General features: G+C 41.0%; 1 protein-coding gene across 5 annotated transcripts in view; it reads left to right on the top strand.

The window, feature by feature from the left end:
* The window catches only part of LOC139557463 (synaptotagmin-2-like), a 99,814-nt gene that overhangs the window by 26,980 nt on the left and 47,118 nt on the right, over positions 1–25,716 (top strand). For 4 of the 5 annotated variants that reach the window (XM_071372285.1, XM_071372284.1, XM_071372289.1 and 1 more), the window contains exon 3: positions 19,187–19,248. The exons of the other annotated variant lie outside the window; for it this stretch is intronic. The gene's annotated coding sequence lies outside the window, so the exon portion shown is untranslated. The remainder of the gene's footprint in view (positions 1–19,186; positions 19,249–25,716) is intronic. 5 annotated transcript variants of the gene reach the window in all.

Raw genomic sequence — 25,716 nt, 5'->3', positions numbered from 1 at the left:
ACAGTTTTTGAAAAGGGAAATGTTTGTTAAATTGGTAGTGAATTTAATTTAATTGTATTTACTGTTCTGAGTTATGATGCTATCAATTAGTTTATCTAGTGATCTACTCATTCTACAATGTGTTTTTTGGTATTTTTTGAAGTACTCAATTGAAATATGCAATATTTGGTCATATACTTTTTGGTGAAGCTTTTCATTGTTTGTATTTGGAATGTGTGTTCCTGAAATGCTCAATTGAGTTGAAATGAATAGCTTTACAGCATATCCCCCCTTCTTTGCCTTTGGGAAAGCTGATTTTGTGTCACAGCAGTCCTGCTGCAGTGGTTGCCTGGGAAGCTGTACAGACAGAGTAGATGTTGCATTTTCTAATGTCTACCATTACAGCTTGATGATAGTTGAAAGACAAAAGGAGATGGAAAGTGAGAAAAGAATACCCCCCCAATCATCATGATTAGCCCCAATGACACAAGCTACATCAACTGTAAGACAACAACCTACACAATGGAATGGCAAAATATAATTTTCATGAGTAAATTACAAATACTATACACACCGCAGCTCCTTTTGTGGACAACATTCCTTCGTGTCAGCTGTCTGCTGGAAGTTATCAGACTCAATACAGGGGGGATGGAAGAACCAAAACCATATAGTGACTATCAGGTGTGTTACAGAAAATAAACCATTCACAAGTAAAAGCAGCCACAGTTACAGCCACTGTGTCAGACTCATCAAACTCTGATACTTACACTTGCAAGATTTACAGTAAAGGATGGTACTGTGTATCCGTCTTCAGGATTAGCTTCCTGGCAAGACCCATCGAATGTTCTCCCCAATTGATAAAGCAACTTAGCTTGAAATGTGCACTGCACACTCGTGACATGATCATTTTCATTGCAGCCTTTCCACACGAAATGAAGAGTAGCCACTGCTGTCAGATTTCTTCATTCTTTGGTAAATAGTGTAACATTAAATTAACACTATGGCATCCAGTCACAACACAGTGTGCTTTTTCCAGCATGCTGGTAAGTAGCTTGCTAGCTAAAAGTCACAACACAGAGGGGTTAGTTACCAGTATAGTTCTGCCATGTTCTGCTTGAGCTATCTTACTATCTTTGTAAAACAAGCCGTATGATGCGTACATGTGATGACAGTTTTAAGGCGTTACAAATTTAAATTAGTTAAGATTATAAGATGCTACCATTGGTGTACAAAATGTCCGGCATTATGTGACGTTGCATAATGCCAGAAGTAATGCCTGCCTTCTGAATCCAAGCATTTGACATAGGGAGAGAGGACCAGTAACTTTATGATCAATTTTGTCAATGTACCAGCTACCGTCATTTTTCTATACTTGGGTCAACCTACTATGAACAGGTTTCATCCAAATATCATCCAATTTTATGGAAAACATGATTTTCACTTTGAGGCCTTTAAGCCTGAAAGCAGGACATTCTGTTTCTTCCATCCCCAAAATGGACGGAGGAGGCTTGGGGCTAAGCTCAGGATAATAACTCAGTAACCCTAACCCTACAAGATAGATACAGGATTTGTGGACCAGAGAAACTTACCTTTGCCTATTAAGTCTGAATATTTCATGAGTTTTGAGGCAGGTGGGTTTTGATTAACCGCCAAGACAAATGTTTCCTGTGGGTGGCTAGTTGACCATATTTCTACATGAGTTAAGGCAAAGAAGGATGGAGATATTTTTACAAACCTCATATATAAACACATAAAGTATATACTACGCTGCTCTGGGATTCAGTATGTACAAAACTATCCTATGCCTTGAAGTCTCAGGAGGGCAATGTCACTGCAGCTGTGTGGTGCTAAATAACCTATCCTGATACCTGAAACTTGCATTAGCTCTCTGGAATATATGTTTTAGCTTAGAGGGCTATAGTGGCCTTTAGGTGTGCACCCAGGATTGGTCACCCATGCTCATATGGATATTTACACCTCCAAACAAACAAGTCTGAATCAACTGAATTGCATAGTACTCATTTTGACTTCCTGTCAGGATAGACTTGCTTTTCCGACACAAGTATTTTTTGAGGTACTTGTGCTCCTCTCTGCATTCTGATTTAAACAGTGTATCAGTGATCAATGTTTCCACAGTGCTGCTGTGCACACAGTGACCGTTAGCTTTGACAGGTAGCAGATGGTGGGTTGTACACAGATTTATCACAGCATAGCCTTGGGTTCTGTATTTTTTCTAGCTTTTCACAATAGGTTTTCCTCCTGAATAATTGATAACATACTGCCAGTTGTATGTATGGGTTTGCCTGTATTGTCAAAGCAGAGGATAGTTATTTGCTCATATTCTGTGATGTTTTATGGCTCCCTCATCATTCTGAATAGATCACTGTGGTTCATGGTTAGCCCTGGTAACGTGTTGACATGGTGTTTTTGATCGTAAAAGGGAGCTGAGAAACGTTGGCTGCACAGGAGGTTGTTGGCACCTTAATTGGGGAGGACGAGCTCATGGTAATGGCTGGAGCGGAAAAGGTGGAATGGTATCAAATACATCAAACACATGGTTTCTATGTGTTTGATGCTATTCCAGTTGCTCCATTCCAGACATTATTATGAGCCGTCCTCCCCTCAGCAGCCTCCACTGGTTGGCTGAATGGTGCACTCCTTTCTCCTGAGATACAGGTAACTGACAAAATAAAGGAAACACGAGTAAATGAGGGATACAAACTATATATTGAAAGCAGGTGCTTCCACACAGGTGTGGATCCTGAGTTAATTAAGCAATTAACATCCCATCATGCTTATGGTCATGTATAAAAATGCCCAGTTGCCCATTATTTTGGCTACCATGGTCAGAGGAAGAGATCTCAATGACTGAAAGAGGGGTCTCAAAGGAGCATAGGGGGTTTAAAGGGTGTGTGTGTGTGTGTGTGTGTGTGTGTGTGTGTGTGTGTGTGTGTGTGTGTGTGTGTGTGTGTGTGTGTGTGTGTGTGTGTGTCTCAGTCACCAGATCTCAACCCAATGGCGAAGGTTCATAAAGATGGAGGAATTCAGATATATAAAGATGTATTTAACAAGTCACATAATAAGTTGCATGGATTCCCTCTGTGTGCAATAATAGTGTTAATCATGATTTTTGAATGACTAACTCATCTCTATACCCCATACATACAATTATCTGTAAGGTCCCTCAGTCGAGCAGTGCGTTTCAAACAGATTCAACCACAAAGACCAGCTGTGTTTTGTTTTCCAAGGGGCAGACATTGAATATCCCTTTGAGCATGGTGAAGTTATCAATTATACTTTAAATGGTGTATCAAAACATCCAGTCACTGCAAAAATACAGGCGTCCTTCCTAAATCGGTTGACGGTGAGGAAGGAAACCGCTCAGGGATTTCACCATGAGGTCAATGGTAACTTTAAAACAGTTACAGAGTTTAATGACTGCGATAGGAGAAAACTGAGGATGGATCAACAACATTGTAGTTACTCCACAATACTAACCTAATTGACAGAGTGAAAAGAAGGAAACCTGTACAGAATAGAAATATTCTAAAACATGCATCCTGTTTGCAACAAGATATAAAAGTAATACTGAAAAAAATGTGGCAAAGCAATTAACTTTTTGTCCTGAATACAAAGTGTTATGTTTGGGGATAATCCAATAATCCAACATTACTAAGTACAACTCTCCATATTTTCAAGCATGGTGGTGGCTGCATCATGTTATGGGTATGTTTGTAATCGTTAAGGACTGGGGAGTTTTTCAGATTAAAAAATAATAAATTGGAGCTAAACATAGGCAAAATCCTAGAGGAAAACCTGGTTCAGATTAATTCACCTTTCAGCAGGACAATAACCTAAAACACAAGGCCAAATCTATACTGGAGTTGCTTACAAAGAAGACAGTGAATGTTCCTGAGTGGTCAGGTTAGAGTTTTGACTTAAATCTGCTTGAAAATATATGGCAAGACCTGAAAATGGTTGTCTAGCAATGATCAACAACCAATTTGACAGAGCTTGAATCATTTTGAAAAGAACAATGTGCAAATATTGCACAATCCAGGTGTGGAAAGCTCTTAGAGACTCACAGATGTAATCGCTGCCAAAAGTGATTCTAACATGTATTGACTCAGGGGCTTGAATACCTATCTAATCAAGATATATTAGTGTTTTATTTTTCATACATTGTTTGCAACTGTTATAATTTTTCATCTACTTTGACATTACAGAGTATTTTTTGTAGACCGTTGACAACAAAAAAAGACAATTAAATCAATTTTAATCCCATTTTGTAACACAACAAAATGTGGAAAAAGTCAATGGGTGTGGATACTTTTTGAAGGCCTTATCACCATGCAGCCACCTCTACTCTATAGGTGCAAATTAATATACTATGTTATATCCCGTGCAGAGACATTAAGGAGTACTGAATACCCTTGATACTGTTTAAACTGTTCATGGACATTACAATAAAGATAAAGTGACCAAATTTAGATGCTGATGCTGTTTGGGATCTAATCACTGTACAATACTCAAAATATGCAGTTTTGATACTGTTTATACTGTTCATGGACATTACAATAAAGATAAAGTGACAACTGATGCTGTTTGGATTCTAATCACTACAACACGCAAAGATACAGTTTTGAAAATGACAAAACTGAGAGAAAAAAATGTATGGCAGGAGAGGCCCTTGAAAGATAACAATTTTAATAATATATGTGTGTTAAAGTACTTGTCCTTGCCTTTCCTCTAGTCTTCCCTGTGCTGGTATGCTTGGAAGGTCAGTGATTCATTTGGTTTGTAATGAAAGATGAATTGAAAACGACTCCCTTCTACTTTACAGTTGATCTCACTGTTAATTATCACTAGGCTCTCAGGTCAAAGCAGTCGCATCACAGCAGGATACACTGAGCCTTTAGGCGTGTGCATGCTTAGCATCCGAAACAGTTCGGAACAGTTTGTACAAAATGTTGTGATGTTTTGTTCGTTTTCGTCTTCGGCAAGGTTTTCTTTGGCTGTTCGTGCACACAAAGGCAAACTGAAGTTCGGAGCCGAAGTCATTCAACGATTGACGACTCATTTTCATGCACATTTTGTCACTTGAGAAATACTGCACCAAACATCTTAGTTAGATGTAAAATTGGCCGACTAAGATCTCTGCGGCAAAAACATCAAAATTAATGACAGATTTCTTGAGTTATCTTAAATTAATTCAAACTATTTTGAGGAAGTATATATTGGCTACGGTGTCTCAAGATAGACAAACTGTACTATTGCCGCTTTTTCTCGTTTTCAAGCGATGGTCTTTTAAGGGAGTATGTAAGCGATCTTGTTCGGTTTGCCTAGGCGAGTTCAGAAGCCAAAAGCAGACACCATAGTATACACCGATGAGTTCTGCGAAATGGCAGTTAGCTATTTTGAAAGGTACCTTTTAGAAAATACAATGCCTTCTCTTTGCACTGACTCTTCATAATAAGTGCTTTATTATAACCCAATTCTGATATTTTTTCCATTAATTAGTCTTTTGACAAATCACATCAGATCTTTTTCAGAGCTGATCTGATTAATCAATTAGGCCAATTAGTGAAAACAAGGTCAGAATTGGGCTGCCTGTGTAAACACAGCCTTAGAAAAGTAATTTGTCCAAGAGTCAAAAACTGTTGTTGTAATATTAGGAGACAGATGTTTTTGCAGTATTTTGCGCCCACATAAGGACACTCGGATGTCAGCATAGATCAGATCAGCTCTGAAAAATATCTGATGTGAAAAGATCTGATGTGATTGGTCAAAAGACCAATTAGTGGAAAAAATATCAGCCTAATAGGCTCCAAACATTGGCAGTCTGTGCCGTTTTAGATGAGGGATGCTGATCATTCTTTATGCGCATGGCCCTATTTGTATTACAGCATATTGGATGACTGTCATTAATATTCCATTCACCCAGCTTAATGTAACGTTGATCGGTTTAGGTTACAACAAGATACAAAAATTTGCCATATACCCATCATGAGGTTGCTACAACCTAGCCTATGAATGAAAGTTTATAATGTAGGTGCACACAGGTTGAGAGAAACATTTGAGTTATCAAGGTGACACATTCAATATCGCCTTGCACACTCTTGCCTGCATCTAGCTTATCTAGGGTGTAGTCATTAGTCCAACAGTTGCAAATGAGAGTTTCTATTGGACAAATTCAGGTATGTTTATCTCTGTTTCGTTCCGTTTGCTTCCGTTTAAAAAACACTTTTCAGCAGAATTCGGCAGAATGACCACAGCCCTGATCACACGGGAACACAGTTCACTTTCATAGCAGCCACATACAAACAGCATGATCCTTCTCTGTTTGAGCCAGGTGTTTGAGTGGGCTAAATTAGCTAGCTGTGGCCTCCCGGGTGGCGCAGTGGTCTAGAGCACTGCATCGCAGTGCTATGCTGCGCCACCAGAGTCTGGGTTCGCGCCCAGGCTCTGTCGCAGCCGGCCGCGACCGGGAGGTCCGTGGGGCGACGCACAATTGGCTTAGCGTCGTCCGGGTTAGGGAGGGTTTGGCCGGTAGGGATATCCTTGTCTCATCGCGCTCCAGCGACTCCTGTGGCGGGCCGGGCGCAGTGCGCGCTAACTGAGGGGGGCGGGTGCACGGTGTTTCCTCCGACACATTGGTGCGGCTGGCTTCCGGGTTGGAGGCGCGCTGTGTTAAGAAGCAGTGCGGCTTGGTTGGGTTGTGCTTCGGAGGACGCATGACTTTCGACCTTCGTCTCTCCCGAGCCCGTACGGGAGTTGTAGCGATGAGACAAGATAGTAATTACTAGCGATTGGATACCACGAAAATTGGGGAGAAAAGGGGATAAAAAAAAAAAAAAAAAAAAAAAAAAAAAAATTAGCTAGCTGTATTCGTTAGTTAAGTAAGTAAAAATGTAATAAAAAATTTAAAATTCAATGAAATATAGCTAGCTCTCTCTCTCTCTCTCTCTCTCTCACTCTCTCTCTCTCTCTCTCTCTTGCTTCTCCTTCATTTTTGAAGAAATTAATTTGTTCAAAACTGTTCAACTTTTGTTTTTCTCTCTTTGAATCAATTACTCACCACATTTTATGCACTGTAGTGCAATCTAGCTGTAGTTTATGCTTTCAGTACTAGATTAATTCTTTGATCCTTTGATTGGGTGGACAACATTTCATTTCATGCTGCTAGAGCTCTGATAGGTTGCAGGACATCCTCTGGAAGTTGTCATAATTACAGTGTATGGAAGAGGGTGAGAACCATGAGCCTCCTACAGAGTGCTGTTGAGGCTACTGTAGACCTTCGTTGCAAAACAGTGTGTTTTAGTCAATTATTTGGTGACGTGAATATTTTTTATGTTTCACAATTTTTTCAAAAATGGAATTCACTGAGGAGGATGGTCCTCCCCTTCCTCCTCCGAGGAGCCTCCACTGGCTCCAAATGAGACCCCATTACTGTGGGCTGATACAAACATAAGTACAAACAACCCAGTTGACTCACTGGTGGCAGTAATCCTCCAAGTTGCATATTCAGTGTCTCAAACCTTAGTTGCCTGATGTGTTTTGTCTGAGGACTGTAGTCAATCTGAAAGAGACTAAATTAGTCAGTTTTACATGTCATGGCAAAATCATCTGATCCCCATTTAGGTTGCGTGACCCTTTAGGTTGCGTAACCAAGTGAACCACTTGGTTTGGTTCACAGAGAGTGTGAAGGTGATTGTCTGCTCACGGGGACCAGTCTGTTCCCCCCAGACAGCTTGTCTGTCTCATGACCTACACTAACACCTACTGACCAGTCAACAATAGGTTCAGGCAGAAACAGAAACCCCCCTTCGTGGGTAATGCCAGGATACAGACCAACAGTCTCTTGAAGTAAGCATTTCGTTGGACGGTGTATACCATGCGTATCCTGTACATACAACTAATAAAACTTGAAACTTGAAGGTGGGTTTCATTCCAAATCAAAATCAAATCAAGTTTATTTTATATAGCCCTTCGTACATCAGCTAATATCTCGAAGTGCTGTACAGAAACCCAGCCTAAAACCCCAAACAGCAAGCAATGCAGGTGTAGAAGCACGGCCATCAGCCTCTGACTATAGAATGACTTGGTACTTGTAATGGGGCTAATATTGCTGGCAGGGTTGTATATCTGCTCACATAGTACAATATGACTAAAACTTTATGAGACTTTATAAGTCCCCTGGTGAGTTGTTGTTACTTTCTATGCTTAGGTTGCTTCTGTTGCTTGATTACATTGGAGTCTGGAGGGTGTCAGTTCCTCTTGTTATAGACATGTACTGCAGCTTAAAAGAAAGCAGATGAACTACAGTGATCTATGAATCATTATGCAAAACAAGTCATTATGTATATTTTCATTCTTTCCTCTTTATCATCCTCATTTTCTTGTTTTTCTATTTAGTGCAGATTTGGGGTGTTCTGGTACATTAGTTGGCAGCCACCACAGAGTGAAGTAATTCATCTTAAACTGCGTGCTCATTTATCCCAGTCCGCAGCTGACCGTTTGTTTCTGTGGCACTGGGTGATGGATGGCCTTATTTCTGTACATAAACACAGATTTGTCTCCCAGGGAAGCAGCCAGATAGCTAGACTAGAGGAAGGTCTAAAAGGCTGCCCTCCGTCCACCAAGGATTTATAGCCTGCTGCTTGGTGAAAAATTGCATTTTGTTCAAAGAAGTGAACTGTGATGATCGGTTTATTACAAGTGTTTTTGAACTTGACCAAAAAGTGAATAAATAAAAACATAACAAAAGGGTGTTAGAGGGTGCAGTGTAGTCGCCATATGTTTCAGGAATTGAAGACTTGATGTAAAAGCCATATTCAGTCACCGAACCTTTGTTTTTGAACATAAGATCCCCATAATGGAGTTGTGGTCTCTGGGGTCTTACTGATAAACTGGAAGCGTTTACAGTTTAGAGGGACAGGGGAGAGGATTAGCTCAAGGCCAAGGGAGCAAGAGAGTAGTTTCTGAAGAATAATCAAACATAGAGATGAACACTGTGTGTGATGGTAAATTCAGAAACAGCACATAGAAAAACAGAATAGTTGCCCTTTATAAAATGCATTGAAAATCCAATATTTAATGATTACACTTCACTAATATTGCAACATACATAGTTAATTTTGTAATAGGCTATCTCTTTGAATCTTTTCCCAGTTGAAATAAGCTCAGTTGATGAGTTTGTAAACCCATGAGAGGACTCGAGATATACAGACAGTATATGCTCACTGAATTGGGCTTCTATAAGCAGTCAGTGTATCAGCTATGATTGACCGTATGGTGTTTACCCTCCTCGCTGTACTGTTCTGTACTGCCTATTTCAGCAGTGTAAAAATTGGAGCCAGAGTGTCATTATGAAGGACTGTTTCTGCTGACTAGGAAAGACACCCACTGTCAGTCATCTGCAATGTAGCCTAGCCTACACAACTATACTGTCGACTACTGCAGTCACAAAATTTGAAAATTCACAGTACATTTTTAATAAAAACTATACATTATCTGGATAAGGTAAGGGCTAGGGTTAGGGTTAGTAGATAGTTAGTTGAAATGTTACTGATAGTCTGTAGATAGTCCATTTGTAGATGCTCTACAGACTATCCAAATAAAGTGTTACCTATAATCCTTTATACCCTATTTCTATTCATAATACACTATATTTCTACTCTACCATGTCGTTGAGGCCAACTGGAAAGACAGATGTGGAATAATGTAAAAGGAGAGATCAGCTTAACCAGCCACCATCAATATAATTTGTATTTATATCTCTCTTGTTTCTTTTTATTCGCTCTCTCACCCCCTCTTTCTTTGTTTACAACTCTTTTGTCAGCTGTTATCTCAGCGGTTGACTCTCCCCGCATAGCACTGCAAGCTTCAATTCCCTGGCCTATCTGCCGTCTCGCTAACAATTTTCCTGGAGAAGACTGCTCTATAAAAGTGGCCTGCGCCTGCACATCGGGGTGTGATGCTGTGGTCTTATAGAGGATATAAACCTGGACAAACACTTACCTCTGATGTGAATGAACCTAGCTTGGCCCAAATGGATTTTCTTTAATATGTAGGGGGGGACAATGAGACAGTTTGATTATTTATGTGAAGCATCAACATAATATAGGAATTGCTGTGTACAACATTGAAGCACAGTGTAGAGTCCCTGCAAGGCTTCCAGTTCATACATGGTAGTATATGTGTGTATCTATCATCTAGTGTATATGTGTGTAGGCATGTTATAGTAATGTGTTCATATCTCCATGTTAAACCCCTGCATTGCAGTAGTGCAAGTAGGATTTGAGCAGACAGCCTCAGCCTTTTCTTCTCCAACCCTCTCCACCTCACAATAGAGGGATTACATTTGGGCCAGATCTCTCCAGTGTGCAAAGCTCCACTACACACACACTCTCTCTCACACACATACTGTACACACCCATCTCCCTGTGTTCATACACTAGCTATGCTCCAGAGAGTTCGAGGGCAGCTGAGAGCCCTAAAAGTCTTCTGTAATCCGCCACTGCCCCATATGAATTCACCCTCCTGGTTTGTGTGGAAACTGTAGAGTCATGGAGAGCCACGTGTCTGTGTGTGTGTGTGTGTGTGAGAGAGAGAGGGCTAGTTAGGAAGAGCAGGGGGGGATCCTGAGGGGTTAGTGATTCAAGGGGCTGTCTCAGCTGCTGCACAGTAACCTTTTAAAATAATAAAAAGGCTACCTATACTTTGATGGTGAATTACATTTTCAGCTGTGGTGCTTGTATGTTCCCCTTCCCCTTCTCTAACACAGTGAAAAATAATATGACGTAGCATTGGAGGGATCTTGCTGATTCAGTGATGTTGTGTATGACGTATTACAGATCCATGTATACTGAACAAAAATATAAACGCAACATGCAACAATTTCAATGATTTTACAGAGTTACAGTTCATATAGCAAATCAGTCAATTAAAATAAATAAATTGTACCCTAATGTATGGATTTCACATGACTGGGCAGGGGCCTAGGAAAGTATAGGCCCACCCACTTGGGAGCCAGGCCCAGACAATTAGAATTAGTTTTTCCCCACAAAAAGCCTTTATTACAGACAGAAATATCAAATCAAATCAAATGTATTTATATAGCCCTTCTTACATCAGCTGATATCTCAAAGTGCTGTACAGAAACCCAGCCTAAAACCCCAAACAGCAAGCAATGCAGGTGTAGAAGCACGTTGGCTAGGAAAAACTCCTTAGAAAGGCCTAAACCTAGGAAGAAACCTAGAGAGGAACCAGTCCTCTTCTGGCTGTGCCGGGTGGAGATTATAACAGAACATGGCTAAGATGTTCAAATGTTCATAAATGACCAGCATGGTTAAATAATAATAATCACAGTAGTTGTCGAGGGTGCAACAAGTCAGCACCTCAGGAGTAAATGTCAGTTGGCTTTTCATAGCCGATCATTAAGAGTATCTCTACCGCTCCTGCGGTCTCTAGAGAGTCGAAAACAGCAGGTCTGGGACAGGTAGCACGTCCGGTGAACAGGTCAGGGTTCCATAGCCGCAGGCAGAACAGTTGAAACTGGAGCAGCAGCACGGCCAGGTGAACTGGGGACAGCAAGGAGTCATCATGCCAGGTAGTCCTGAGGCATGGTCCTATGGCTCAGGTCCTCCGAGAGAGAGAAAGAAAGAGAGAAAGAGAGAATTAGAGAGAGCATACTTAAATTCACACAGGACACCAGATAAGACAGGAGAAGTACTCCATATATAACAGACTGACCCTAGCCCCTCGACACATAAACTACTGCAGCATAAATACTGGAGGCTGAGACAGGAGGGGTCAGGAGACACTGTGGCCCCATCCGATGATAACCCCGGACAGGGCCAGACAGGCAGGATATAACCCCACCCACTTTGCCAAAGCACAGCCCCAACACCACTAGAGGGATATCTTCAACCACCAACTTACCATCCTAAGACAAGGCCGAGTATAGCCCACAAAGATCTCCGCCACGGCACAACCCAAGGGGGGGCGCCAACCCAGAAAGAAAGATCACATCAGTGACTCAACCCACTCAAGTGACGCACCACTCCAGAGCCTTTCCATTCACCTTCACACTCCTGGGCCAGATTACACTCAATCATATGACCTACTGAAGAGATGAGTCTTCAGTAAAGACTTAAAGGTTGAGACCGAGTCTGCGTCTCTCACATGGGTAGGCAGACCATTCCATAAAAATGGAGCTCTATAGGAGAAAGCCCTGCCACCAGCTTGCTTAGAAATTCTAGGGACAATTAGGAGGCCTGCGTCTTGTGACCGTAGCGTACGTGTAGGTATGTACGGCAGGACCAAATCGGAAAGATAGGTAGGAGCAAGCCCATGTAATGCTTTGTAGGTTAGCAGTAAAACCTTGAAATCAGCCCTTGCCTTAACAGGAAGCCAGTGTAGGGAGGCTAGCACTGGAGTAATATGATCACATTTTTTGGTTCTAGTCAGGATTCTAGCAGCCATATTTAGCACTAACTGAAGTTTATTTAGTGCTTTATCCGGGTAGCCGGAAAGTAGAGCATTGCAGTAGTCTAACCTAGAAGTAACAAAAGCATGGATTAAGTTTTCTGCATCATTTTTGGACAGAAAGTTTCTGATTTTTGCAATGTTATGTAGATGGAAAAATGTTGTCCTTGAAACAGTCTTGATATGTTCGTCAAAAGAGAGATCAGGGTCCAGAGTAACGCCGAGGTCCTTCACAGTTTTATTTGAGACGACTGTACAACCATCAAGATTAATTGTCAGATTCAACAGAAGAACTCTTTGTTTCTTTGGACCTAGAACAAGCATCTCAGTTTTGTCCAGGTTTAAAAGTAAAAAGTTTGCAGCCATCCACTTCCTTATGTCTGAAACACAGGCTTCTAGCGAGTGCAATTTTGGGGCTTCACCATGTTTCATAGAAATGTACAGCTGTGTATCATCCGCATAGCAGTGAAAGTTAACATTATGTTTTCGAATGACATCCCCAAGAGGTAAAATATATAGTGAAAACAATAGTTGTCCTAAAATGGAACCTTGAAGAACATCCAACATTTACAGTTGATTTGTCAGAGGACAAACTATTCACAGAGACAAACTGATGTCTTTCCGACAGATAAGATCTACAACCAGGCCAGAACTTGTACGTGTAGACCAATTTGGGTTTCCAATCTCTCCAAAAGAATGTGGTGATCGATGGTATCAAAGGCAGCACTAAGGTCTAGGATCACGAGGACAGATGCAGAGCCTCGGTCTGACGCCATTAAAAGGTCATTTACCACCTTCACAAGTGCAGTCTCAGTGCTATGATAGGGTCTAAAACCAGACTGAAGCATTTGGTATACATTGTTTGTCTTCAGGAAGGCAGTGAGCTGCGCAACAGCTTTTTCTAAAATTTTTGAGAGGATTGTAAGATTCGATATAGGCCGATAGTTTTTTATATTTTCTGGGCCAAGGTTTGGCTTTTTCAAGAGAGGCTTTATTACTGCCACTTTTACTGAGTTTGGTACACATCCGGTGGATAGAGAGCCATTTATTATGTTCAACATAGGAGGGCCAAGCACAGGAAGCAGCTCTTTCAGTAGTTTAGTTGGAATAGGGTCCTCAGTTTCATCAGCTATCTGGGTGGCTGGTCTCAGACGATCCCACAGGTAAAGAAGCCGGACTTGGAGGTTCTGGGCTGGCGTGGTTACACGTGGTCTGCAGTTGTGAGGCCTGTTGGACGTACTGCCACATTTTCTAAAATTACGTTGGAGGCGGCTTATGGTAGAGAAATGAAAATTAAATTCAGCTCTGGTGGACATTCCTGCAGTCAGCATGCCAATTGCATGCTACCTCAACTTGAGACATCTGTGGCATTGTGTTGTGTTACAAAACTGCACATTTTAGAGTGACCTTTTATTGTCCCCAGCACAAGGTGCACCTGTGTAATGCCACACTTGTCAGGTGGATGGATTATCTTGGCAAAGGAGAAATGCTCACTAATAGGGATGTAAACAAATTTGTGCACAAAATCTCAGAGAAATAAGCTTTTTGTGCATGTGTGTTGATATTTTTGTTCAGTATAGTAATCACAATACCACTGTCACCATACAGCAAATAAATTAGAATGGTATCGCACTTTATTTCCCTTATAACATTTTTAATAAAAATGAAATGCCAATCTTGTTTGGCGATGGAATTGTACATGGTGACACATATGATTCATTCAGTTTCCTGGCTTAACTGGCTTAGTATTGACCATTTATTATTTTCGACATTGAAAAACTATGTTGGCTGAATCAAAAGATCAAAGAGAAGTATTACTCCTATGTTGACAGTTCATTAAGACAAAATCCTTCCTTCGCTCTGCCTTGGGCTCTGGGAGTCCACCTCTAAATGGTTGTTAAACCCTCTGGAGGATTGGTATCCAGCAACCAAGCAAAGTGAACTTGTTCTTGTTACCAATAACCAATTAAAGACAGTCTCAGTCTCATGCCGATTCTTGCTTGCTTTTCTCTGAGTTGTTGTCTTCCCCGAGGCTACAAATAGGAGAGAAAGATACAATTATACTCAGTGGCAGAGAATGATGGAACAATTCCGCTTTAAAGAGATTGTCTCACAGATCTGCCACATTAGGATTGGTTTTGCCAAGATCTGTTGTGGACCAACAACTAACGTAATGTCATCAAGGTGATTCTAGCTGGAGGCACTTGTGGTAATATTGGCCATATTGGCTATTGGGTAATATTGTGATTTTGGCCCTGTGTGAGCGAAATAGTTGTGTGTGTGTGTGTGTGTGTGTGTGTGTGTGTGTGTGTGTGTGTGTGTGTGTGAGAGAGAGAGAGAGAGAATACATCAATCATCTCCCCTCTTTACTTTGCTCTACTGTAGCCCATCTTTTTTGTGAAATAATGAATGTGGCCCTTTAGTAGTGATGGGGGACAAATCCATACAGTTACCATATTGCAATATTATTTTCGGATGATATTATATTGATATTTGACTCTAAGTATTGATTTATAATAAAAAATAAAATAAATATACGTATATAGGCCTATATGTACCAAACATTAGGAACACCTGATGTTTCCATGACATACGCTGACCAGGTGAAAGCTATGATCCCTTATTGATTTCAGCTGTTAAATCCACTTCAATCAGGGTAGATGATGGGGAGGAGACAGGTTAAAGAAGGATTTTTAAGCATTGAAACTATTGAGACATGGATTGTGTATGTGTGCTATTCAGAGGGTGAATGGGCATTAAAAAAGATTGAAGTGCCTTTGAACGGGGTATAGTAGTAGGTGCCACGTGCACCGGTTTGAGTGTGTTAAGAACTGCAACGCTGCTGGGTTTTTCACGCTCAACAGTTTCCCGTGTGTATCAAGAATGGTCCACCACCCAAAGGACATCCAGTCAAATTGACACAACTGTGGAAAGCATTGGAGTCAACATGGGACAGCATCCCTGTGGAATTGAAGGTGTACCTAATGTTTGGTACACTCAGTGTATATTTTTTGCTACAGTGCTAGTCGGTTGTACCTGCACCGAAACACCGGTATTTTTTATCATATAGCTTATTTTTAAATAGGAAGCCAGCATGTTTTCAGCACTTTAATTTCCATGACTGATCAAAACTCGTTTTCTTATGGCTCTCTCTTGTCCCTCTGCAGCGGACATAGGTGAGCAATATGTTTGGAACATCGAATCGCAATAAAATTGCAGTATCGAATAGCAATAAATATAGAATTGTGAGAATCGCAATACATATCGTATCGGAACCTACCGTGATAATATTGCATCGTCAGGTCCCTGGCAATTCCCAGCCCTACCCTTTAGCCAAAGGAGGTCTGAATCTGGTCTGGGCTGAGCTTTAAGCTAATGGTATGCATTGTTTTTCACCTTGCTGCCACTCAGCACCTCTAGCTAGCCAGAAACACCTAGGACAGTTTCACAGGTGGCTGGGGTACCACCATGGGCCTGCAGCAGAAGGAGGACACTGGCTCAGTCATAACTCACTGTACTGGAACCTGGAGTCTACGGCCCATAAACTCTCTGTCACCAGCAGCACACCACACACTGACACTGGCTGCTGTTCCTCACCACCATAAAATTACTCCTCATGAAGGCATTCATTTCTCTCATACATTTGTGACATCATATTCAGAAAAGTTTGTTAATTTGTGTGTATTAGGCTAGAGTTTGTGACTTCATACTATCTTGTTCTTGATGCTTTCCTAACTAGCGGAAACAAACACAAGCTGTTTGCTCTCTTACTGCAGTGACAGGTAGAGAGAGACACTGGAGTGATGACTAAGCAAATATTCAACACAATTATTTTGTCAACAAATTGCACAAAATAAGACGGGATAATATGTCCCTGTGGATGTCTTTATGATACACTTATGGCAATTCAATCCTACAAATCATGGAATGAATTGTTTAGCGAAATAGTGGAGGAAAATAGACTCTCCAAGGTCTGTAAAATGCTAATTTGGCTGATTGACTGTTCATTCAGACAGATCTTTTGGTGGCTGAAAATGTACAGCTGCAACCATTGAGAAACCTTACAAAGGGCCTGGGCTATACATATACTAATGTAGGCCTAAAATTAAGCAATAAGGCCCGAGGAGGTGTGGAGATAGCCAATATACCACGGCTAAGGGCTGTTCTTATGCATGACACAACCCTTAGCTGTGGTATATTGGCCATATATCACAAACCCGCGAGGTGCCTTATTGCTATTATAAACTGGATACCAATGTAATTAGAACAGTAAAAATACATTTTCAGGGCTCGAACCACCCAGTTTATAATATACAGTATATCTCTTACACTGCATTCAGATGGTTTACACATAATTCATAACCTTTTTTCCTTTTACAATGCATGGAACCCACATAAAAAAAGTGTGTATGACAGGGCTGCTTGTGCTTCTTAGGAACTAATCAATCATTCCAAATGTCCCTGGAATCTCGCATTGACAGTTCCCACAAGTCGTAAGAAATGTGTGTCTGTGTGAATTGCTCTGGGGTATGGATTATTGTGTTTATAATTAAACCCAGGCCTGGAAAACATGCCCATTCAGATTTACATTCAATGCCAAATATCTATTCCTATACATCCCTGTACATGACTCTTGAGGGGTATTGGAGAACCCATTAGTTAAAGACCCAGTTGAGTCAAAAACTTGATTTGCCTATCTTTTATATATATTTCCACAGTATGAGGTTGGAATAATACTGTGAAATTGTAATACAATTCATAAAAATGATAATGCCCTTTTAGTGTAAGAGCTGTTTCAAAAGACAGAATGACATTTCAGCCTGTTTTGGCTGGAGGGAGATTTGGCCTTTAAATTAGTTAATAAACCAATAAGAAAGAGAGTTCCAAACCTCTCTGCCAATAACAGTAACTTTTCAATTTCCCCCTCCCCACTCCAACCACTCCCAGACAGTCCTAGCAAAATTCTTGCTTGAGAAATTGTTTTTTGCTAAGAAGGTATTTATGTTTCTTTTTGACTATTTTAATTGAAAACAATCACAGTAAGGTACTTAATTGTTACCCAGAAATGATTTTATATTGAGATAAAAATGGCTGCATTGGACCTTTAAATGTCAGCGGGACGGTCCACAAGCCTGAGCGCTGCAGAGGCTTTGTGGGAGTCTTCACACCACCCTGTTGTCTCAACTAGATGTAGATTAATGGAACAATCACTTACTGTACCTCTATCCAAACACCACATAAACATTGAGCATACGTACATGCAGCTGAAATAATGTGTGTGCATACAGATGTAGGATCTTATTTTGATCACCCTGTTACAGGAAAACTTTAATGCCATTCAGGAAATGTAAAATGTGTAGTGTATTTGAGGTTTAAAAAGGCTTTTGAACTTTGTGATTTCCATTTTGACATTTCAGACTTGATTTCCCCTTACAGAAAATGTATCAACCCATACGAAACTGTAATCCACATTATTTTCCTGCTGTAGCAAACTGGCTCAAATCAAGATCGTACACCTGTATGAGTGTGACTGTGCATGCTTGCTTCCGTGCATTCTTGCGTCAATGCATGTATTACCGTAAGTACGTCATCAGCCAACTAAATGATTTATGCATGACTAATGTAGTTAATTATACAGTGGACAGAAAAGTGTTTCTCTCATCAGAATGTGTGATCGTGTAGTGCATAGTAACTTGAACCATATTTTCAGCAGGGTGTGTTGTAAACCTGGATCGTGTTTGTTAGGGTAGGCAATGAAAAACGAAACTGAGTGTTTCTTAGTGGAGAACTCCAGGTAGACCCTTTCAGTCAGTTTTCATCTGTCTGGTGCTTAATGAAATCGACCCTGTGCCCTCCTCCATTTGGTGTGCAAGCTTTTGTTCTGGGCCAGGTTGGGTTGTATTGGGCTGTTGTTACTGGGTCTATGGTACGGGAGATGTGGGAGATATAGCTAAAACAGGCCTATCTGGGCCCTAACCTTCAGCCAGTCACAGGCCTCCTCATATATACGAGATCACGCCACCAGGAAATTATTCGGCATTAATTAAATGAATTCAGAGAGCTGTAATCAGAGGAAGGAGTAGCTTCCAGCAACAGCAAGCACTCATTAGTCCGCCTCTTTGTGGCCTCCAAGCATACATCAGCATGTCCTATGTGGGAGTGAGACAACTGTCAGAACCTCTTAGAGTTAATTTAGGTTGCTTAACTGTGCCAGAGTGTATGCAGCAGTCCAAATAATTAACAAAGAAGGGGAGCAATATGTGAAATACACATGTTTTTAGGTAACCCTCAGTTGCTCGTAAACCTGTGTAGTTACACTGTCATTAATAAAGTAACACTATTTTATTAACATATTGCTATGGTAATTTCTTTGTGATAAACAGTTGGCCAGTTTTGGGGGAATCTCAATCAGATAGTAGAATATGGTGAGGGTGATTGGTGATTGTGTAATCACCTTATTCAGATATAGACCAATCCTTTTATTCAGATATGGACCATACTGAGCAGATAGCCACGCTGGATGTCCTGCCATTTAGCTTGCCACGCACTGAGTTACTTCAAATAGTGTTTCATTATTTTTCATCTGATTATTTACCTAGTGCTAAAATGGAGCTGTCCAAGGCTGAAGTAGATGGTATTTTACATTGTTTCACTGTGATTTCACTGTGATTTTCAGTCTATCCATACTGTCATAAAATGTATTATTTTTCTCTTCTAGATCACCCTGATATTGACAACACTCTCACTGTGATCGCGAGGGCCACCTATCAAGATTTGGCTGTGAGTATCATGGCTTAGAAAGCAAATTAATATATAAGTGTGTTTGCACATGAGCTGTATCTTCGATTATCTTCGATAAGGTGATATCTGTTGGAATGAACTCGCCAGAAGGATTGCTTAGAGAAGAAGAGAGAGGAAAGAGAGAGGGGGATACAGAAATAGCAAGAGAGAGAGGATTTGTTGAGTGAAGTCCTTGCTTTTTTCCACATCAAGAGGTAGCTGTCACTTTCATTGCTGTGATTGGCCCTGACCTCTTTAACCAGAGACTGTTCACTTGAAACACATCGTCACATGCTGCCTTTCCCTCCGCTCCAACCTCCCTCAGAAAGATCATCATCCCTGTAAAGAAACACATTCTCATGTTTCTTTAATTCACATTGTAGTTGTTGTGTTTTTATTTTATTTGATTAAATGTTGAATTATTATCTATATTATTATTATTATCTACATGTTTATTATTATTATTATCATCACTGCATTGTTGGAAAGAGCTCTCAAGGGTAGAATTTCACTGTACTGTTTTTCACCTGTTGTATCCTGTGCACGTGGTGAATCAACATTGAGACTTAATCAATAGGAAGCCGCCTCTAGCCTCCCGTCTCTGCTGTAGGTGTCACGATCGTCGTAATGTGGAAGAGAGGAGGACCAAGGCGCAGCGTGAAGTGAATACATTCTTCTATTTATTAAAGAAGAAACGAAGAACACTTGACAAACTTACAAAACAACAAACGAACATGACGCTATATATAAAGTGCAGACACAAGCAACTAACATATAGACAATAACCCACAACCCACAATACAAAACAGGCTACCTAAATATGGTTCCCAATCAGAGACAACGCAAAACACCTGTCTCTGATTGAGAACCATATCAGGCCAAACACATAGAAATAGACAAACCAGACATACAACAAAGAATGCCCACTCAGATCACACCCTGACCAAACAAAACATAAAACATACAAAGCAAACTATGGTCAGGGCGTGACAGTAGGCTACACTGTGTGCACAGACAGTGGCCTGTCCTTGACTGGTAACAATATGCCAATAGTTACTGCCAATGTCACAGGGTACCCGCTGTCACCTGGCATAGTGCTCTGATCAAGTCTGGGGCGAACCACTGTTAAACAACAAACGTAATTTATTCATTAATCTACTAGAGAGTGACAGATCAATTTGTCTTCACATACAGTATTAATTAGTTAAGCAGTTTTCTACAGTCTACATCAGTGAGGGGATAGCAGGGTTTTCTTGTGTCAATGCACGTTTTTATTCCCTTTTAAAAGCAACCGTATATTATCCCTGGCATGTTACATGGTTACATAATGTCACTGAAAAATATTACCTTCTTGGAAATATGCATGATCTAATGCATTAGCCGGATATAGATGGTTTTCACCACACAATTCTACAGATCATCATCGATCCCAATTGATGAATGGCTCTACAACACTACCAATAGAAAATATAATCTACAGTACGACAGACAGGCGTGGTCAAACCAAGCCATGAATGTGTTGGACTTCATTAGACTATCTTTCAGTATGATAAACCCAGAGAGGCTGGGCTTCCCCAGTGTGCCATCTGCTCTGACATAATGTCCCTGTTGATCACTGAGGCACAGAGAGGAGCCACACTGGGGAATAGGTGTGGCGATGCGGGGCAGGCCACTGTGTGTGTGTGTGTGTATGTGTGTGTGCCTGGGTGTGTGCTTGTAGAGAGAGAGAGAGATAGGAGACATGATTTACTATAGGATGGGGCTTTTGTGTGCTAGTCTCCTCTCCAGCAGGCACGCACTGCCCTGATTGCCTCTCCCCATCTCTAGCACTCACCTGATTAATCAGCCATTTCCTTGTGTGATGACAGCCTGGAGCCACAGGGGCCCAGCGAGGGCTAATAAAGCCAAGAGGAGAGCACCTCCTGGGAGAACAGATACTGCCCTCTGCCCACCCCTCTGTCCTTTATACCAGATGAAACACAGGTGGCCCTGTGTGCAGTCTAATCAACATTAACATTGATCAGTTTAACATTTATTGAATGGAAATTGATACCGCAGGGAATAGATATTCATATGTAGGTGGACGCCAGAAAGGCTATTGAATATTGTGTTAAGTTTGCTTTGTGAATCTGTAATATTATTGACGAGAAGGGTATGCTCAGAACAGACGTTATTTGGAACGGAATAGAAACCCTGTACTTACATTGAATGTGTAGGCCTATTAGGTAATCTATAATATCTTTAATGTTATTGATTTTCTGTTGCTATGGCTCAGGCCAGGCATGTGTACTACCAATTAGATCATGTTCTACTCTCTCTCTCTCTCTCTCTCTCTCTCTCTCTCTCTCTCTCTCTCTCTCTCTCTCTCTCTCTCTCTCTCTCTCTCTCTCTCTCTCTCTCTCTCTCTCTCTCTCTCTCTCTCTCTGTCTCTGTCTCTGTCTCTGTCTCTGTCTCTGTCTCTGTCTCTGTCTCTGTCTCTCTCTCTCTCTCTCTCTCTCTCGTAGCTTTCACCTGGTCAGTGTATGTCATGGAAACATCAGGTGTTCCTAATGTTTTGTACATATAGGCCTATATATATATATTTAATTTTTTATTATAAATCAATACTTAGAGTCAAATATCAATATAATATCACCCGAAAATAATATTGCAATATGGTAACTGTATGGATTTGTCCCCCATCACTACTAAAGGGCCACATTCATTATTTTACAAAAAAGATGGGCTACAGTAGAGCAAAGTAAAGAGGGGAGATGATTGATGTCTCTCTCTCTCTCTCTCTCTCTCTCTCTCTCTCTCTCTCTCTCTCTCTCTCTCTCTCTCTCCAAAGATTATGTTGATTCAGCATCTGTTCATGTCTCAGTCTTTAAACAAGAGAAGATTCGACATTACTTGGACATTGTACGTGGCTTTAGCTGTTCCTCCCCACATTGTGAAATAACAGTGCTCTAGGTGAAAGGGTTCCCTTCCCTTTCACCGTGCCAGATTCAAAGTGGGCCAACCACAACTGGAAGGCACCTCGTTTCATTTGGCAGCTCAGTACTGTATGAGAAAGAGAGATTCTGCAGTCACAGCCCAGTGGCGTCTCCTCAAACCCCCCACTTCCCATCCAACCACAACCCCTCTCCGTTTCCCCTCTGTTCTGTCTGCCCACTCCCTTCCCTTCCCCTGCAAGCTGTTGGCTTGATGAACACTTATTGGGTATTCCTTTAAGAGACTGGGGAGAGATTGTCAAACTGCAGAATTGAGACACTGCTTGGCAGACATCTTGGAGGCCATCACAGACATAGTAGTATTATTAAGGGAGGGAAACCACTGGGTCTTCACTTGATTAATGGGGGGCATACATCTGTGCATGCGTGCATGTGTGTGTGTGCACTGTGCATGCACGTGTGTAGGTATCGACTTGTTTATGTGTATAGTCCATGATATAGCTGCACAAGTTGCTTATCTTTGTTTTTAATTCTCCAGCATTGTTGTTCAATGAGGATTTGTTCCTCTCCTGTGCTCTTTTTTTGTCTCACTGTTCAGCAGTTTAATGAGAACTATTACTGCTACTATCTTTATGAATGTCTCTCAGTATCCTCACTGTGTATAAGAATTAGGAGTAGTAGTAGTAGTAGTAGCAGTAGTAGTAGCAGTAGTAGCAGTAGTAGTAGTAATAGCAGCAGCAACAACAGTATAAGTTATATTCAACTAATCTACATTAGGCCAGTTTTACTGCTTCTTTAATCAGAACAACAGTTTTCAGCTGTGCTAACATAATTGCAAAAGGGTTTTCTAATGATCAATTAGCCTTTTAAAATGACGGACTTGGATTAGCTAACACAACGTGCCATTGGAACACAGGAGTGATGGTTGCTAATAATGGGCCTCTGTACGTGTAACAGTATAACTTTAGTCCGACCCCTCGCCCCGACCCGGGCACGAACCATGGACCCTCTGCACACATCAACAACAGTCACCCACGAAGCATCGTTACCCATCGCTCCACAAAAGCCGCGGCCCTTGCAGAGCAAGGGGAGCCACTACTTCAAGGTCTCAAAGCGAGTGACGTCACCGTTTGAAAGGCTATTAGCGCGCACCACCACTAACTAGCTAGCCATTTCACATCGGTTACATACGCCTATGTAGATATTCCATTAAAGATCAGCCGTTTCCAGCAACAATAGTCATTTACAACATTAACAATGTCTACACTGTATTTCGGATCAAGAAAAATGAGCTTTTCTTTCAATAACAGGGACATTTCTAAGTGACCCCAAACTTTTGAACGGTAGTATACATGGATAAACACTTCACGGCAGACTGGAACCATTTAACTCTGTTTTGTTTGTAGCTACAATTTGTTTGGTCAGAGTTGTGTCAAGTTACTCCGGTTCACACTGACCGTGGCGTGTGCAGAAAGTAGCCAATCACTTGTTCTATGTCGATAGCACCCTGCTAAATTCAGGGCATCAATGTTGTTGAGAAAAGTGGCAAAGCTTTTGTAGTTCTTGATGGCTAACATTATATCTTTCAAAAACGGCACGGTAGAAAGGACTGTCAACACATAGTGAACAGCTCACGTTATAGACAGAAGCATGCTACATGGCAGACCAATCCAAACTCATCTCCCGGCATGTCTAGCCTATACATTATTTCAGTCAATCATGGCTAGCGTGAAGGTTCCTGACTTTTTCCGTGGCTAAACCAACTAGGGTTGTAATTTAACAATTTTATTCATATTTATGGATGGAATACAAGTTTGTTATTAAGGCACATGAAAGTTCACATGTTCCAGAAGGTATTTCTGCCAAAAAACGCATTTTGATAAAAAATAAATGTTCACGTTCAAATGCTGCTCCTGTGAAGTAGTGACGTGCGACATATGCCTAGTTTCTTGAAACAAGTCACAAATGTGCCACGAATCAATACAGTGTTGTCACTGAGATACTGAGTCAGCCCTGCATTTTAGGCCACTGTGTCATAAGATACTGGATCACTTCCAGGTAAGTTTAGCGCCACTGCTTTAGAACTTTAGACTTACTACACTGTCGTTTCAAGTACCATTTGTGACAACCAGTAAGAGATAGTTAAGAAAGAACAAACATTGTAAAATGCATACAGTACTTTTGCTTCTGAAGCAACAAAAATATGTTTAGAGTAGGAGATATCTGTTCCATTTCAGTCATTCTAGTACAGGGCAAATGCTGTGACAGAGTCAGTGAATTGACTTTTAAAATTATTGGATCATTTCCAAACCCCAGCCGGGTCACCCGTGATACAAGTCAGTATTTGACGTCTATCCATGTCTGAGGACATCGGGAGATGACGTGGAAAATGGCGACTAGGGGCAACAGTGCGCACTGTCACCTTTAAGTAGGTTTTGGTTTTGCTAGGATGTTGTGGACGGGGATGGCGGATGGGTTTTAACATCTGCCTCTGATTCCAAAGATTGCAAGTTAAAATCCATCGATAGAAAGTCATTTTTACATTTTAATTTAAGCCTCTTCCAAACCTTAGCCCTTACCTTAACCATTCTGCATTGAAGCCTAACCTTACGATTTTGGAGTTAAACTGAACCTTAAACACAATTTGCAACAACTTCAACATTTGATGTTTAAGAAACATGGATGAACATTTGATTCTGACGTGAGACCGTGAGCTAGTTTCCAAACCAGGCATAGTAATCATCTATTAAACATGTAATCAATTGAAACTACTATTGACAGGTATGGCAGGAGCAAAAAAACAAATAACACTTGCTCTTGTTTCTCCAGGCCTGGGTTGTGAAATTGCTAAAGGCCATCCCTCTTTCTTTCGTTCCCACTGATTGAGGCCTTATTGATTTCATTTAGGAGTGCTCATCACTGGCCTCTTGGAGGCATCTTCACTAACGGGAAGATGATAATTTTCCGCAACACTATAAAAAGCTCAGAGGACTCTGAATTGTCTGGCTCAGCAAAGGTCCCAATAGTACAGAGAGAGCATCATAGAAACATGCTGCAGTAGAGGACAAATACATTTATTGTGCCAATTCCAAGACGACCCAAATTAAGATCTGAAAGGGTAAGCTAAGAAAATAAATCCATGAGAAAGCTATAGTGTGCTTGCAATGTTTTCTCATTTAACTTTAGCACTACCTCCATCTTTAATGTCCTGTAGTTTTTCTGCATCTATAAAATTACTTCTGCTGTTGTGATTGTTGTTATGACTACATCAACTATTGCTTCTACTTTACAGTGGAGGCTGCTGAGGGGAGGACGGCTCATAATAATGTCTGGAATGGAGTCAATGGAGTGGTATCAACCACATCAAAGACGTGGTTTACATGTGTTTGATACCATTCCATTGACTCCATTCCAGCCATTAGTATGAGCCGTCCTCCCCTCAGCAGCCTCCACTGTGACATCATTACATCAATGATCTTGTAGAGCCTCTCTACTGCTGCTGCTACGGTGATTACCGTGATCCATCTTGGCTGTT

Source organism: Salvelinus alpinus, chromosome 28 (genome assembly GCF_045679555.1).
Source record: "Salvelinus alpinus chromosome 28, SLU_Salpinus.1, whole genome shotgun sequence".
Classification (NCBI taxonomy): Eukaryota; Metazoa; Chordata; class Actinopteri; order Salmoniformes; family Salmonidae; genus Salvelinus; species Salvelinus alpinus.
The sequence above is the reverse complement of the archived record's forward strand: the minus strand, read 5'-3'. Positions and strand labels throughout refer to the sequence as shown.